The 18,438-nt window shown below is 40.4% G+C and overlaps 1 protein-coding gene across 2 annotated transcripts in view; it reads right to left on the bottom strand.

Annotated features, from left to right (window-relative positions):
• The window catches only part of plxnb1b (plexin b1b), a 109,308-nt gene that overhangs the window by 71,772 nt on the left and 19,098 nt on the right, over positions 1–18,438 (bottom strand). For both annotated transcript variants that reach the window (XM_062394487.1, XM_062394494.1), the window contains exon 2: positions 15,259–15,329. The gene's annotated coding sequence lies outside the window, so the exon portion shown is untranslated. The remainder of the gene's footprint in view (positions 1–15,258; positions 15,330–18,438) is intronic.

Genomic DNA, 18,438 nt, shown 5'->3' with positions numbered 1-18,438 from the left:
TTGATTTCATCATAAGCCAGGCATACATTTAGCAATTTGAGCCAGATTTTGACCACAGTCAGGCAACTCATTTTGTAAAGACATTACCAGGAGACATATCTTTGCCAGTTAGCTTCCAGCAGATGTAACTCAGTGACTGTGGATGTGAGACTGTGTCGAGGGTTGACCAATCACATTAAATGGAAAAATATAAAATCGATGACATTCTATTTGTAACGCTCATATGTACAAATCACAATTAGTCTGATAGCGCTTAAATCATTACCAATTCCCTGTTATTAAAAGTGGGCGCGTCCTCAATTAAAGAGCAGCCTCAGGTCCTGTGGTTGCCAAAGTTTTATGGACTTACATTCACTCTTATGTGTCCGTCGCCCCACACAAGGAGGTATAAGTATTTAGACAGAAAATAACCAAAAACAATTTATATTGAATGCTCACAGGCACCTACTGTCAACAGGTGGCTAATAAACATGTTAAAGATAATTAAATTATCTTTAACATGTTTGAATAGGCTTTTTTATTTTTTATCAGGATGTTGGAGGGGGGCACCCTAGTGCAGTGGTTCTCAACCTTTTTTCAGTGACGTACCCCCTTTGAAGAAAAAATTCTGCCGAGTACCCCCTGACCAGCGCAAAGCATTTTTGGTTGATAGAAAGATGTAATGTGATTTATTAATCCTTGTAACTAGACACATTCAAATTTAAAACTCCATCAATTTCCATAACATTGCTCATTTGTAATGGTCTCTCTTGAACTATTTGGAAATAAAAAGATATAAAAATAACTAAAGACTTTTATTATTATCTCAATATAAATAAAGATTTGTGAACATCAAAATAATTATCAACTTAAAGTGACCTATTTTGGGATCATAATAAAGATATGTTCTCAAACTGAACTCATGAACTTAATTATAGCTAAACACTTCTTTCCAAAAAAGTAATCATTAACTTAGTTTTAAATAAAAGATTAGCTCAAAACATATCTTTTTTATATTTATCATCTTAAAATATCTTCTTTAAGGATCGAAAAGAATACTGACAGGTAGCTTGTTTCCGCTTGCTTCTGGGAGGCTTTTCGCATCGTGTCTTGAGATGACCTGAATTCAGAAAGTTTCCTCTTAAAAAACTCAGGTGGCTTACCAACATGACTTTCATGTTTTGTCTGGAGATACCGCTGAAGATGTGGTGGCTTAATGCCACTGTTGGCTAATCTCTCCCCACAGAAAAAAACAAAAAGTGTAAATAACCCAATCTATGTTAATGTTAATATTGGTGAAGTGTCTTTCTGTTATTTTATTGTGAAATATTTGTTCGCTTTAAGGTCATACAATTTCATTTCCGCTTTTGTATTACAGGCTTTTATTTTGAAAGGATACCGGTAGAGACGCGGACTTCTTGTTATGAATCATTAACTTCACAACGGAAAACGTTTACGTTTTAGCGCCCCTTTCGAAGAGGCACAAGCTCTCACGGTGTTGTTTAGGGAAGGCTCTCTGCTCTGGTTTCGCCTTCTTTGGCGCTTGTCCCTCCGTGTTTCAGCAGCATTGCTGCTGCACTTCAACTCGACTCCATTGTTGAAGTTTTCAAGGCAGGTGATGACAGGTGATGACAGGTGGCGTGTGCCAGGTTGGGTCAAACCATCGGTATGGGGGAGATTCTGTTTTTTTAGGATAATTAAATTGAAAAGCCTACTGAATATAAAATTTAGTTCATGAACTTACACTTATATTTTATTGAATGTTTGTTAAATAACAATTTTTCAAGGATTTTTGAATGGATGATAATTTAAAATATAAAAAAAAAAATCCCAAGTACCCCCTGGAGTACCTTCAAGTACCCCCAGGGGTACACGTACCCCCATTTGAGAATCACTGCCCTAGTGCACCGTATTAACGAGCCACCACCGGTTGCAGGTGTAAGAAGCAACTGTCAAAAATGTAGTTCATGGCTGGAAACAATTTCCAAGCTGGAAAGAAAAAGGGTCTAGGAGAGAAAGGGGGTCTTACAGTACAGTTATCAGAGGAATCAATTTTATAATATAGTGGCCTCAAACTTTCTTTAAAACAGCCGAACAATGTCATATGCGGATGCCTAGGAAAATATAGATATATAGATTCATTATTTTACAGTGACAAAGTAATGACAAAGCTAACTCAGCAAGTTTGGTGTGGGAAGTGAGTCTCTCCCGGTGACTGAGGGAACAATCAGCAAGTTGCTGCAGCCGCCATTCAGTCAGCAACAAAGTGTGTGGATGGTTGCAGTTAAGTAGTGACTGAAAGGGAAGAGAGCCGGGATAAGAGTTTAACTAACCCAGCTTGGACCAAGGAGAGTTGCATAATTTCTCCACTGAGTGCCTGGATTAGCAAAAAATTTCGTGGAAGGATGAGGAAGAACCCATTAAACTTTGGTGTGGATCAATTTCAGGGGTCTTTCCCTTGACAGGGAAATAAAATAATGTGAATAAAATGTTTGTTTCACAAGGACTGTTGGGCCTTGACAAAGCTATGCACTCTACTAAGTGCAATTCTAGTTTCTGCTGTGGTAAGCTTCCACAGATAAATGTTACCCGTTAAAACACTAATAAAAAACACTGTAGACTCCTTTCTCTGTTATGGTCTACTAGTAGATGTAGAATAATTCTGTTCCCAAGCATAAAAAAAGAACATCACATCTCTTTAGTGGCGCCACAGAGACAGGACAGCGAGGATCAAGGAATTGCGAAACTTAGGTAATCAATTTAATCAACTTGTGTTGTAGCGATAAAAGTTTGTACCTAAGCAGCAAACATTTTTATTTATTTTCTCACGCATCCTCTTGATGGGTCTACAAGGCTAGTCAATAGCAGACAAGGATATAAAGGGCATTTGGTTTCACAGGGTGCTGGTTGTAGAACAGTTGGATAGGTGGGCTTTGAGAGAGTCAGGTAACAAGCTGGTAGTAAACTAGAGACCAGTATTTACACGCTCCAACACTCACACACACAGAAACATCTAATCACTGTGTTAGCACAAACACAGGGTCACACTTCAGTGCTGCTCCAATTCCCAAACGTCTTAGTTAAGTCATTTTTCACAGCAGTGAGTCCGCTTTTCTGACCTCTGCAACTATAATTTAGACTTGTCCACGACTGACGCCACGCAGTCAGCTTCCTTCAGGCCATGTGCTCAAACAGTCCCACTGTTTGCCGTTTTGTTCTCTTGTGGATTTAAAGAACCTCCACATTGGCAAAGTCATTAAGGTGCCTCAGCACCCCAGTGCCGTGTGAAGAATAAAACACCCATTTAATTGCCCAAGCTCTCAGTCTTGTCTGGAACAAGTAGTTGTGAAACATGTTTGTTTTTGTTTGTTTCATTTTAAGTCTACTGCAGGAGAGTGAGAACTCAATGAGCTCTTAAATGTCAGTCTGGCTGACACAGAAATCACAGTCATCAAATGTGGCATGTCCTCTAACTAAATTAGGCCTACTGGGCAACAGGCCATAAGAGAGGGGCCCAGCAACATCCTGGTCGTCTAAAGCCGAATTTATACTGCGGGATGTCAGTGTCCACCATTTCATGTAACTATTCAAAACCGAGGATCTGACATTAACAGCTACTTCACACCGTGATTAGCTGGCTGTGCGGAGATGAGGAGCAACAAATTACACCCCTCTCTAGCTCTCTTCCCTTTCCATTTTTTACCCAACCCTTTGTGGCACTTTGAATGTGAACAACCAAATATAAGACAATGTATACATTCCAGGAGAGACCGTTTGAAAATCCATATAATGTTATGGCTTTCAGGCCTTCAATTGCAGCCATTTGGATCTCCAAACACATTTGGTGTGTGACATGGTCAGTGATCATTATTGATCACTTTATCATAAAATCAGATTTGAATTAAGTTGACATTAAACTTGTTTGAATATATTCTAAAACACTGTGGATACAAGCTAAAGAATGAACTGTAACCCACTTATGAAACTGTCAAAGGTTGAGTGGGTTGCCTGATTATCGGTGTGTTTTGGCGAGAGAAGGAAGAGAATGTGATTGGGTCGGATAAACCATTGAGGTAAGAGACATGATGGATCAGCACTATGGCCATGATTTTGTAATTGCAGGTCATGCCATGAGCATGTTAACAATTAAATGCATACAAATTTGAATTCTGAACAGTTCTGAACTTAACCTCAGTTGTCCACACTACTACAATATAGAACTATAAAACAAAAAAAGGGAAAACGTCTTTAAAGAGACATTATCTTAACCGTTACTGTAATAGCATGATTATAATCCCTTTTAATGTACATTATAAATATCGCATGTATAACGACAAAATTGCAACAGTGTTAGCCTGTGATTCCAATTCCCTCTGCTATTCTGAGGCCAATGCAGCACACAAACATTTAAAAATGTGTGTTTCATTCCATCGATCACTGCCACTGTTCATTTCAGAAGCAGAAAGTCATCGTCTGTTTTAACTCCCATCGGTCAGTGCAAAATGTAAATAAGCAAATAAAAAAATAGGAAGGACAGGTTCCAATCTGTCGACTGCCTCAACCTCAGAGACCACTGATGCGTCTGTATGTAAATGTATATGAGGTTGTAGGTGGGGGAAGGGGCGCAAAATGGGTGTATTGTCCTTTCATCCCATAGAGTATGTGGCTCTGTGCGTGTGTGTGTGTGCGTGTGCCCCTTGGGATTGAATACCTTATTGTTTGGTCTCATGTGTGTTTAACTGTATGTCTGGGTATTATTTAGACTCCACGCCTAATCTGTCCATTGTCTCTTTGAGCATATTCCCCTCTCTTCATCTCATCACTCTCTCATCAGCCTTAGCTCCATCAATTTCCATGCGTTAACCTCCCCTCTACTGTCTCTCTCGGTCTCTCCTGTCATCTACCTTAGCTCCCTGTGTCACATTATCTTTGCTCTTTTTCACTTAGATAGAGAGGGGGATGGAGGACAGAATGAGGGCTTGTTAAATGAGACAGGCAGTGGCGTTTCCTCATTAGGGGCATGTGGGGCACTGCCCCACCATATCCAGATGGCGCTGTTGTGCAGAAAGCTCAATACATCTGTACTTTGTGGTTAAATATATTTTATTTTATATGCAAAGTAGCGTGAATGTGTGTGTGAATAAACTTGACTCACAAGCATTATAGTCTAGTTTTGGAGTCATTTAAATCGTGTGTGACTCTGTGTGCTTGCTCTGCGAAAAGCTTCTCTCTTGCCATCCATCTCTGCTCTGTGGGCAACAGCCCAAGCTTAAGACTGTTGCCATGGAAACACTAATGAGCGTGAACCACACAGGCCAAAGTTAACATTGGGTGGTTGGCGGAGCTGGGGCTTTTTCAGATGTGCCCCACGAAATCTGCCTAGCAACTCGACGCGAATAATGCGAAACGCGACTCCAGCTCCTAGCCTGTTGCCTACTCGGCTCTACCTGAGCTAACAGGCTAACACGACCAGAGTCTGTGGAGAGGTTTCACTCACATATCGGAAGAATAATAGGGTTTGATGTACGGATTGTTCTCCTGACAGAGAAGCTAGAGACGTCTGCGCTCCCATTTCTGTGGTAAGTCAAGTTTAGCATTGTGTTAGTAGTGATGAGCAAGTACCTTGTTAGTTGAGCTCCGCTAGCCTGCAGGCGATGCTAATGGGGCCGTACGGAGTTATTGACCCGACATGATCCGGTCCATCCAGCAGGGAGAAGCGTTAGAGTTTATGAGGATGAGTGTGTTTGAAGAATAAGCTCTTCCACGTAAGATATCTAATGGTATGTAAAGTTGTTTCACTCGCCAACCCTTTTGACTTGACTACGTTACAATGATAATTATTCTGCAGAAACAGATTTACTGTGATCATTACATTACATTTCATTTAGCTGACGCTTTTATCCAAAGCGACTTACAATAAGTGCATTCAAACCCGAGGGTACATACCAAGGACGACAAGAATCAAGAAAGTACAATTTCTTCAAAATAAAGCAAAACTACAAAGTGCTATAAGTAAGTGCCATTTAGGTGCTACTAAAGTGTTAGTTTCAAAAGTTGTTAGTGTGTTGTTGTTTTTTTGTTTTTTTAATTCAAGGTAAAGTCAGAAGAGGTTTGTTTTTAGTTTTCGGCGGAAGATGTGTACACTTTCTGATGTCCGGATGTCAATGGGGAGCTCATTCCACCATTTAGGAGCCAGGACGGCAAACAGTTATGTTTTTGATGAGTGTTTAGCTCGCAGCGAGGGAGCAACGAGACGATTAGCCGAAGCAGAGCGGAGTGAACGGGGTGGGGTGTAACGTTTGACCATGTCCTGGATGTAGACTGGACCGGATCCGTTCACAGCATGGTACGCAAGTACTAGTGTTTTGAACCGGATGCGAGCAGCCACTGGTAACCAGTGAAGGGATCAACTGAAACGTGAGTATTTAAAGTCACATCTGCATTTTAAGAGCAGCTGTTTTAAAGTAGCATTACATCTCCTAAAGCTCTTTATTCAGAGTATCGATGTTGACGTTGATGTGATGCTATGTGTCTGTCTAATCTTTTTACTTTGTTGCAATCATTTTACTTTAATGCTGTATTATAGGCAACATCTTTGTGTCGCGCTGAGCAGAAAAAAAAAAAAGGGGTAATGTATTTGAAATAGAATTTCTGCTCCCTGCTTGCACTCAAAATGCAGCCCATAGTATATCTCACTTGTCTTTATAGGCCTACTGCTTATAATAATCAGCTACCTCAATTTTTGTGACGGTGACAAGACGTCATACAAAATTGCCCCACCAGAAATGTCATGCTAAATCGCCACTGGAGACAGGGGTGAGAGTATGGGACAAAGTGTTCTCCAATAAGTCCATCAGGGAACCCTCTACCATTAATTAAGACAATGCATGTTGGAATAAACATTCAAATCAAGTGTTTCCCATTACTTCTCTTGACTGTGATGACACACTATGTTCCAATTTGTCCTGCCACAGTTCCACAATGAGAGTTTTTTTACGCTTCTCATCAGGGCTGGACTGGGACAACCAATCTGCCATGGCATTCTCATAATATATTTGATATAATAATAATAATATAAGAGATCTCTAACCATGCGTTTGTAGCACTATTCCCAGTGATCGCTTTACTGCATGCTACCTTTAGCTATGTTTAAGCAGTTGTGGCATGCAAAGTTGTTCTTTCTTAACTCTCAAGTCTGTGTACCTGTTACTCTGAATCTGGCCGGTGAGCATGGCCTTTGTGACCCGTTACTGCCATAGACTGTATGAATGTGGCTGTGGTGACAATAATTCAATGATAAAAAAAACTGTTCATGATGGGATAACTTAATGAAATGCACTGAATGGCTTGGGTGACTGGGGCTCAACAAGAAGTTTGGTAGTTTGATCCAGTCTTCTAGAGTTCAAATTGTGAGGTGTCCTTGGACAAATACTCTGCAGTGTTTGAATGGTATGTGCTGTATGAATGAGTGTGTGAATAGGTGATCTTGACTTGTAGAGTAAAGCAATTTGAGTGATTAATAAGACACTTTTGTATTTCATCTCCTCTTGGGTATACCAACATTTAACTATTTGTCATCAGTTCGTACCCAACTCAACTCTTTTTTAAGCAGTTACATCAGACATACTGTCAGGTACGATAATTATCTTTAAAGTGCATTATGTGAAATTAAAAAAACTATTTTTTCTCATGAATCTGTGTTATAATGATGGAGTCATTGACAGAAAAGTACCATCACTGGTGACTGGATAGTGTAACCACTGAGGGTAAGTGAACCCACACCCTGAGGGAAACAATCAGGGGCGACCCATATGCTTCAAACCTTTGACCGTTGCCATGGTGAATGATGCCCACATCAGTATTCATTATGCATCAATATTGATTGTTATTAGTGGTTCATAGACAGGGACATTTTTTGTTATTTTGCTAGTTTGTCACAGCTTGTTTAACGTTACTATCACTGACGCAACGATACGTGACAGAAAATGTTAAATACTCTGTATTTATGTAGCTGCGTCAGTCTTGAGGACCACTCAAAGCTCATTATTCAGTTCACACACATTCATGCATCTTTGTGCATCCCTGTCTGATGAAAAACAGATCTACTTAAGAAAAACAGCCAGATCGCCTTTAGCAGACAGCTTACAATGTAAAATATTTTTGTACTTGTCTCCCTGTGTGCATTATTTTTCTTTGTTGACCAAAAGCATTTGTTTTTTTAGAGGATAAGAAGAATTGTTGATAAGAAAAGAAAAATAGGTTGAAATTGTAGAAATCCAAGAAGACTGCTTGCATAACAATTTAAAAACAAAACATTTCACATGGATGCTAAGCCAGAACCTCCCTAAAAATCAAAACCCCAGCAAAGCAGCAGCATCTTCTCATTTTAATAGATTTGATAAGCAAAAAGCAGAGTGTGATGCAGGTCACTGTCCAGAGGAGAACACTTAATAAGGACTGCATCGAAAATGGGTTTACAAATTTGAATAGTGGACCACAAAAGATTAAAGTCAAAGCTCTTTTGTAGAGTTGAGGATATAAACAAAGGTTAAAGCTCCTCTAATACAAACATCCTTGTTTCAGCATGTCCCTTTCAAAAGACAGACACAATATGGAAGAGAAACACATGGATGACCCACTTTTCTTCCACCTTTTCACAGCCTCTCGCCTCAGGATTCCAACATCAAAAGCAGCCCACTACCCACTAAAAGCACTCATCATCACCTTAATATCCTTGAGGTCTGGAGCATCATGGAAGAGGTGGAAGGCATTAGAGAGAAGGATATGGAGCTAAATGGGGAAAAAAAGCTTCAGGCTGCTAAAAAGTCTGAGATGGGTAGTGAATGTCACGGAAATGGTCAAGAAGTGATTTAGATTCAGCACACTGCTCCGCTTGTCTGGGAAGCCCAAGATGAAGGTGACTTTAAATTTAAAAGAAAGAGAGGACACAATCAGTTAAATGAGCGACTGGCCTCTATGCTGCATTCCTCTGTCTCATTGGCTAAAGTCATGTGAAATACAGGCATAGTTCATGTTCATGCAGGCCAATAAAAGAGGTTGACTAAATGACATTATTTGATTATGCTGTTCTGCTTGCTGTGAGCTTAATCTCCTTTATTCCAGGAAAGTCACCTTGTCTCGTCAGGAGATAAGGGAGGTCGGTTGTACTTGGCAACATCAAATGTTTGTTTTAGGGCTGCCGCGATAAGTCAATGTCTTCGATGACGTCGGCGCTGAAAATGCGTCGACATCAATATTTTAAACCGACGCGTCGGACCCACACAAATTATGAATTTATCTTTTCAATTTCTAAAACGTTTAATTTCAATTCATTATAACAAATGTTCTTCTTCAATATCACTAAGTAACGCCGGGTTTTCTCAGCGCCGGTCAGCCAACGATTCTGCTTTCTCCGTTTGTTGTTGTATGTAACCCGTTCACTGTACTGGTTTGGGGGTAAATGATGATGGTCTTCATAGCCCCAAGCCCCCCCCCTTCTCTCTATGTCTATCTGCCTGTGTGCTTGTAATGTAGTGGATGGGCAGAGGGGGTCATTTAATTATGTGATTGGGGAAATTTTAACTCCAGGACAACAACAGAAGGGGTATAAAAAGTATGGGATGCATATTTTATCATTTACATCATATAAAATATGTCTTTAATATCGTTTAAAATCATTTTCCAGTGTTTTTCCTGGTGCGGTTATTCACAACTTTTGACATTCAAACAACTGACTCCAGTCCACCCTGCAGCAACAATGCCGAACACTATACAATGAAGATGACGCTTATAACAGTTTACCTGGAAGGTGATTCAAATTGTACTGCTGTTGATTGTCATTTACTGCTTTGCAAATGTGAGAAATACTAGACAAGAGACAAGTTCTATCAAGCCCATTGAAAAGTCCCAAAATGCTTCAAGGGATCTGATTTTACATGCCCTTGTGAAGATTGACCGGCTGAGTCGGGGCAATTGCTAGCTGATGGCAAGCAGTGACAAGTTAGCTTACACTTAAGGTTTATTCAGACAATTCTTGCAGCAATATTTGTAATGCAAAATGCAAGGCTGGGCATCATGAGGGAACACTGGGTCAAACACAAGGTCTATTTATTTGTAAAAAAATCAATGATTATTGTACCATGTTTGATAACCTGGTTAGGGTTAAGGTAAATACTGCAGGCTGACATTATTACCCCTAGGGAAGCTGAACCTTCCATGGTGAATGGCAAATTAAGTGAGGCACCGTCATCTTCAGGCAATTAATTGATTCATGGGATTAAATTGCTGGTTTAGAAAACTGTCCTTTTTTCACTGCTTAATGTTAGCTTAGTGTTTTTACCATATATAAGAACACATGGCTCAGTGAGGTGCTCTAACAACATAACACACATATGTTGTGTGTGTGGCTCTCGAGCTGCCGCCTGACACTGCTACCTTCCAAAAGGCTCTTTTTTCATCATGAACATTTAGTCCCACAGAACAAATGGACTGACACTAATTTACAGTCCTCTGGAGATGGATTTATGATTAGCAGTCACTTAGGGAGATGACCACATCCTTCTGGCATATATACAACACACACACACCTCAAGTGATAATGGATGTACTACTGACCGGCTTCAACTCGGTAAAGTGTCAATTACTAAAGTCATTACATCCCTCATGGTCACCTCTGGAGGTAAACGAGCGGGGGGACTTTTGGTTGTTTTCTTGACCTGTTATTTTACAAAGAAGTAACATTCATACCGAATATTTTTCTTCTTATATGTTACGACTGCAGTTCCCATTCTAAACTTGCCTGTTTGCTTAGTCTGTGGTAATACACAGGTAGTGATTCTATTAATGTTGCTGCAATGATGATCAGATTTACCAAAGAACTAAGAGTGGGTGTACAGTTTTTCCAAGCGGCAACGGTTTGAACAGAAAAGCTTTATTGAACCACACCCTTTCACATACTGAAATATATGATTTCAACTAGGAGACTAAAATCAGCATTTAGTCATGAAAGAAGCAAATTGACAGTCAGCAACTAGGGCTGGGCGATATGGCCTAAAAAAAAATCCCTGATTTTCTCCCAAAAAATCCGATTTCCGATTTAAATCGATTTACCCCCCCCCCCCCCCCCCCAAAATCATATGCAGAGGACAAATAATTAGTTGTTCCAAAATAATATATTTCCTTTTATTATTTTGATTTCCCCCCTTGGGGTTTAAGTGCAATCACAAACAACTAGCCAAGCTGGCATTATGGCAGGCCCTGCCCTTGTAAACAGTGTAACATGTAACATAACATAAAATGTAAAATACATAAAATATCAAATAAAATATTTCTGTAAACATGAAATATTAATAACAATAAGAGGTTGTTCTGATAAAGTGCACAGTAAGACTCATGTATGGTTGCATCATCCGACTTGACCATAAATCTGTGGTGGCAGAATAAAAGGACACCTCTTCCAACTCCTTTGCAATCCGTTCTCTCGTGCTATTGTATAGTTGGGGCAAGGCAACGTCGGAGAAATATTTTCGGCTTGGTAGCACATATTTGGGGTCCAAAACTTTTTGCATATTAATGAAGCCTGGCTTTTCCACCGTATACATCGGCACCATATCCTTTGCTATATACATAGCAATCGCATCAGTAATGGCTTTCCAGCGGGGCGAATTCTTCTCATATGGGATGCAGTGGGCAAGGGTTTGTGTGAGGGTTGTCTGTATTTTACTAGCTGTGCGTGTGGTGCTTGTGGTGCCGCGGTCTCTCTCATTCCGCTGCGCGCAACATTTCTCCCATTCGCCGGGATGTTTTTGCCTGAGGTGCTGCAGTAAATTTGTCGTACTGCTGCCTTTGCTAGCAACAGACTTCAAACAGACTTTGCAGCGGGGTGTTGTCTGCTCTAAATCTGACCTTTCGAACGCGAACCAATTCCAAATGACGGATGACACCGTGCCTTTCTTAGGAACATATTCTTCCCTACTCGCTGCCATGTTCGCGTATCACTTTGGTAAATGCGCGCTCTGTGCGGGGGGAGGGGTGAGCTCATTCCGAACTACGGGAGCTGAGAGGGCGTTCGCGGATGTTGAAGAGAAAACCGATTTTCATTTAAACAAGTCGACGTGAGCTACACACTCGAGTTAATCGATAAAATCGGTTTATCGCCCAGCCCTATCAGCAACACAATCTCAAAACTTGTGTGATGACTGTGTAAATATTTGCACCAAGTGGATTTAATCATCTTCTCTGGTTGTTTAAGTGGGTTCCTGGTACAGAATATTACCAAAAAGGTTTTTCCATGAAAAACAGTCAATATCAGAGAAAATATAAAAATGGTGGAATGAGTGAAATAAATAATCACTCCACCGTGTTAGTGCATTAGTGGAGTCAAAGAGAGAATTTACCTCATGAACCAAAAACCTCTTTATAAAAGGGAAGAAATTAGTTTTTACTCTGGCACTGAGACATGGGGTTCTCGTCATTACTGTCATCATTAGCAGGTCTCACTCTGCTTAGAGTCAAACTCAGTACACTCACATTCGCTGGCAGCTCAGTTTAACATCAGTCTGAGAAGACAGTTGCACTTTGTCATATCTGTTTCTTTTGGGGTAGACAACATACGTGCAGGTACGCGCATAGCTGGAGTTAATCTATGAGGCCTGGAGTGACAAAAGTGCAAGCATACAGCAATGCACACAGCTACACAAAGCAGCAATTGAGAAGTGTAAAATGTTTTGTTACATTATGCAACTTTGGTGCAACTAATTAGCATATGTTAGACGAAAACCGTTTATATAATTAATAAAGAGCACATATTGATGTAATGAACAGATAAGTAAGAAACCATTAGAATCCCTTTGGAAAATATAACCTGGATATAATATAGTTAGCTAGTTATAATAAAACTGGACTCAAGCTTACAACAACTGTGTTTACATGATTGAAGTGGTAGATCTGAATCCATGCAACAACAGTTTAACTTTGTTTTTCACATTATGTGCATGCTGTGCTTCCCTCCCTTCCTCCTGTGGACCAGTCTTGTGACACTGAGTTTTGTAAACTCAACACCAAACAGAATATTTGGACAGTTCTCGTCTGTGACTTCAGCTAATCTCTTGGCACAGTATGAGCTCATTTAAGCAGGTTTATTTGGTATCCATCCAAATTCTTTATCAAGTCAATGATGGTTAAGATGTCTGATAGGCTTAAATGCACACTAATCTGCATAGCCACAGCCTAACCCACCCCCAACAGAGGTCTGTGCAGGGACCACTGCTCTGTCTGTGCAGAATACTGGTTCTGCAGGAGGCCTGGTGCAAAAATAAAAGCTTTGACATATTTCACAAGCCACATTTGCATTTAGCAAAAGCTCTTAAATTTCTTTGCTGCAGTCAAAAGGCATATATGGGTTGGGAAGTTATTTACCAGGTACTCAAGTCATTCAAGCTGCTTTCAGATGTCGACTGAACAGATAATCTCCTGATATCATCCAGTGGGGTGCAAACATGCACAAAAAAAAAAAGAAAAGAAGAATTTATAGGAGCAGCGTTTAAAAAAAAATATCAAAAAAAAAGCTGCAGGGGAAAAGAAGCCTAAAAATGTATTTATGCATGACATAGGAGTTACTGTTTTCCGACATGGCCCCCGGGAAAATCAGGAAAATTTAGTACGGACTTGATCCGCTGCTTGCCTGCTTGCCCGTGTAAGAAGCATCATCAATCCAGCTGGTCACAAATTGATTTCTCTGGACTTTATACTAGGGGGCCATGCAGATAAAGTCCATTGAAACTTGGAAGCATCTCACTCAGATATTTGCGTTCACAGAGTCTAGTGAATGTCTGATAGCAGTCTAAGGTTAGTTACCGTCACATTTCACCCAACTGGCCCTACCACATCAAATGTAGGTGTCATTCATCATCAAACTTATGATATTAGTGTTACAGTTTAGTGTTGCGGTGAATTTTGAGGTCGTCAGTACATGCATTTCGCTTGCATGTGCGACTAAAACTACATGCATGTGAACTGTAAAATGTGAATAAAAAGTAATTTTGCTAAACAAACTTTATGAGCAGGGATAAGATGATTCTCTGCGAAACTGCCAAGCTAGATTTGGAGCCTGGGGAGACAACTTTACATTTTAGAGCTGGGGTTACGCCCTCTGCCTCAAATCATGTTTATCCAACCTCAGTGCGTGAACTCAGAGTTACTCACTGCTGTGCCTAAATAATATTTGACAACACACACTGAGGATCAGCAGGTCACATCTACACTCAGTAGACACGATTAGCCTGTTGTCAGTGAGTGTATTCACTGACTAGTATTTTGGCTGTAAAGCTCAAAGTGGGGATCTGCTGTCAGTTTAAATGACACTTCTCAAACTAAACTTCTCTTAGCTAATCTGCCACCCTGCCCTGGCAGAAGCAGGGAGAAGGGGTTAGGGCTATGTGCAGAAACTGCTGAGAGTATGATGCGACCCTGGCTTTATCTAAAACAGCTGGCTGGACACACGGCCACATAAGGAGGTTATGAGAAGACACAAGCGGTTCATCCACCATCACCATCCGCCTGATTCAACCACAACAGCTTCCTGGCCTCCCCCTCTCTGGCTTTTCCTCCAGCCAGGTCCTCAGCACTACCCCAGCATGGGAATAAATAGTCTTGGCTCCAATTTCACAATGTAATCAAAACACTGGGCTTTGTGGGAGTGCCAAAAAGACAGGAGCATGGCAGAGCAGTGGGACAGGGAGGAGAATCAAGGAAGGGGGATCAGGCGTTAGTTTATATAACCAAGTTCAGCTGCAGTAAAAACACAATAATCCTTGGTGAAGGCAAAAACAGTAAGAGCACAAAGGAGGAGGGCTGACAGAGGGAAATGGAATAAGAAAACAAACAGAAGTCGCAGTGGGGAGGCCTCCTTTTGCATGGCCTGAGCTTCTGGTTTGGCATGGGGAGGAGTAATTGGGAGCTGCCACTGGTTCTTTAAATAGCTGCGGAGAGTGATGGGATGTGGTTTGGGGTGTGTGTGGACTTCAGACAGCAGTATGAAGAAACTAAAATCCTAAAAGCTATTGTATTATTCAGTCAAACTGAAAGAAATAACATTTGAGGGATCACTCCCTAAAGACATATCTGCCTATTCCATTGTAAAGCATTGGCAACAGCCAAACATAAATCAAATTTACAGTGATTACATGAGAATAAAAATGAGTTAACGATATCATTTGTGTGAACTGTGCATCATGTTTCCAGGAATCATTAGTGAAGCATTAGAGAAATTTAGTTTCCTACCTGTGGAAGTCTACTGCTCTTTTATTGCCATTTCCAAACTTTCCATGGTTCCAATGAGGATCTTTCAAAACCTGGAGGAAGATGGATGGAAAGTCAAATACAGCATATTTGTACAGCCTTCTCTCTTAAAAGCCAAAAGAATGTCACATAGTACAACACAAAATGGTCTATGAGGAATGAGGAAACGTGGTAAAAGATAATGAGAGCAGGAGCCAGTGGCTGTAATGTATTCGGTTAAAAGTTCAGCTTAAGCCATTTGTAACGCCTGTCATGTTTTCTTAATACATGTTATGCAGGTGACAGTGTCCATTCTTTGTAAAAGGCAAGTACTGTTCGCTGAACATAGTGAGAGAAGAGCTGCAACAGAAGTGACCTTTTAAAAAGACATTAAACACCATTAAACATTACTTTGCTCTAACACTTTGAAAACACAGCAATCATAATCTACCAAAGCAAATAAAAAAACTGTTGGATTATGAAGTTTGCTCTGTGAGGTAATATCTGAAATGTATTGTATGAAAAAAGGATTCACAGATATGGTTCATTAAATATGCAACCACACATTCAAATTAAATGTTTGTCAAATGAAATTTGTCTCACATCAATTTGACTGTCAAAAATATCTGAATCAAACCCCACCCCACTTCTGGCTATCATCTCTGTTTCATAGGTGTATGTGAAGACAACATTAAGACAAAAAGTGTTTCAGAAACAATTTACCAACTCTACCATTCAAAAGGAAGGGAAAGTTACACACTTCATGCACCTTAACAAAGAACAAATACCTTAACAACATGAGTTTAGTATGATTAGAACTGAAATGAATCAATCTAATCAATTGACACAAAAACAATTACTTCAAACAGCATTCCTCAACTTCCCCAGATTTTTTTTCGCAAGCTTACAGCTTAGCAATACATCTAGCATTTGAAGTGAAACTATATGGAAATGAAAATATGAATGTGGTGTACCAAAAGATTATTCGAGACACTTAAAGGCAGTGGCAAAAAGACTAATTTCACGCTCAACTTCCGCTTTTATATAACTTGTGTTTACCTCTCAGAGAGTTGAGTGTAACTGTTCACAGCTCAAGTTAAAATTTTTATTGAAGTAATAAATAAACTAATATTTAATAAACCATTGGTTGAAATCAATTAAATTGAATTCAGTTTATCAACAGGCTCAAACACAAGCTGCTGGACCAAATTCTGGAAAACGGATTTAATGAATGCCTGAAAATTCATCAGATTTCACTACTTTCAATTCTCATTTCTAATTGTATGCGTATTTTGAGGTCCAGGTGTCCTGAAGCATAAAAAGGCTGTCTGATCTCCTTCACACAGGAGAGATAAATGATAATCCATTATCAAGGAACTCTGCCTCAACCTGGATGAAACTTGGTCAAACCAGGAGTTTCTCAAATCAAGTATCAAGATTGCGGAAAAAATAACAAGTTTTACGCTCTATAGCCCTCTACCAACTGTTCCAGCAACTCCTCTGCCCAGGATGTGTTGCGTCTTTTTTGTGTGATGCTTCCCACAGGTCGGAAGCTAGCTCAGACACAAAACACTTGGTCAATGATGAATAGAACGAATATGAGAGAGTGACAACTTTGAGCCTGTGAGTACAGTGAAATCTGGTGTAAATCTGGGCAAGATTGATAGTAGCCTGGTGTCACTTTTGTAGATGGTTTCCAACCTCTCGATTCATTTTTAAATTCCAATGCCTATTATCTACAATTGCAGAAATACAACCAATCAGAGAAGGACAGTAGCAGACTCCCCAGACGTGACGATTTATGTTTCAGCAGCGCTCCTCTGACAGTCACTGTATCAAGCCTGCCCCATCTCAAATTAATGGTTAAGATTTTCCCAACCAGCTTCAGGACATGTGGAAACTGGTATGAATGGGCAGGGGGCAAAACACAAGATCATTGATTGGTCTAGTTTCCAATCTGGGCTGAAATAATTGATGTGACGGGAACAGGAAGATTTCACTCTGTGCTCCAATCAGTGCCCCCTTCAGAGACTCCTTGTTCAAGGATTTAAGCTGACCTGTATGACAGTGATTTTTCGTGTTGAGCAAACAAAAACGGCTGCAGATGAGTTATCACAGAGCCGAGAGCACTTTTTCTTAGAGAATTTGTGGAGATGTTCCATTTATGGAGATAAGAACCAGGGAAGCTGTGTCCCTCAGCAAACGGCTTTTTTCAAGGCAAGGCAAAATAAAGAAGCCTTGTGTAGGAGCACTCACTAAGAAGCACTCCCTGGCATGAAGGGAGTGAGCTGAATCCGGATATAGTAAGGCCTCCATGGATCCCTTTATGGTCGTTAAGAGACTTTGCCAATTTAAGCCAGGCCTCTCATTGTTAAACATTTTACAGAGACTCAACTAGTAACATGGCATGTTCGCTCACCCGTGCCAAAACCCTTTGAGTCACCAGCCAAAAAGGGCAGTCAGACAGCCCCCCTCCCTTGACAAACTCTATGGGGAGGGACCTAACACCCAGGAATCCTCTGAAACTGCCCAATCCTACAAATGCATAAGGATCTTTTGACAATGACAAGAGGGACCTGGCTCAATTCAAATTAGGTCAGATTAACCTGAGAAAGACAAATTCCACTGCCACAGCACAGTGGAGGCAGGAAGGCATTATTCCTATAAAACAAGAGACATTTCATTCATCGCAACTAAAATGGTCACAAAGCAGATTCTCGTGAGAAAACAGACTTCAAAAAGAGACCATTTCCAGTCATTATAAAATCCTAAAAATAGTGTGAGCATTCACCATTGACTTGGCAATGGTAGCATATTTTGGTTCACGAGATGGCACCATAATGTTCTTCTTTTCCTTTTTGGCCCCGTAATTTTGTCAATTCTGTGGAGCTGGTCAAAAACACAACAAAAAACTTGGTTCTTCACAGGAGGAAATGAGGCAGCATCACCCAAACCAACAGTGCCACCATTCCTGAGGTTGTTAAGCTGTTGGTCCTGAAACTACTATTGTCAGTGTGCCTTTGGTCACGGCCACTCTGTAATTAAAAATCACTGGCACTGCTGCCATCCTGCTTCATTCCTTTACCCACAGCTGGTCATTCCACTTCACAGTGAACTAAAGTTTGACCAACAAATGCCATCATAAACATGGCAGATGTTGTGGTTGAATTCCTGAGAGCCAGA

Source organism: Platichthys flesus, chromosome 2 (genome assembly GCF_949316205.1).
Source record: "Platichthys flesus chromosome 2, fPlaFle2.1, whole genome shotgun sequence".
Lineage (NCBI taxonomy): Eukaryota > Metazoa > Chordata > Actinopteri > Pleuronectiformes > Pleuronectidae > Platichthys > Platichthys flesus.
The sequence above is the reverse complement of the archived record's forward strand: the minus strand, read 5'-3'. Positions and strand labels throughout refer to the sequence as shown.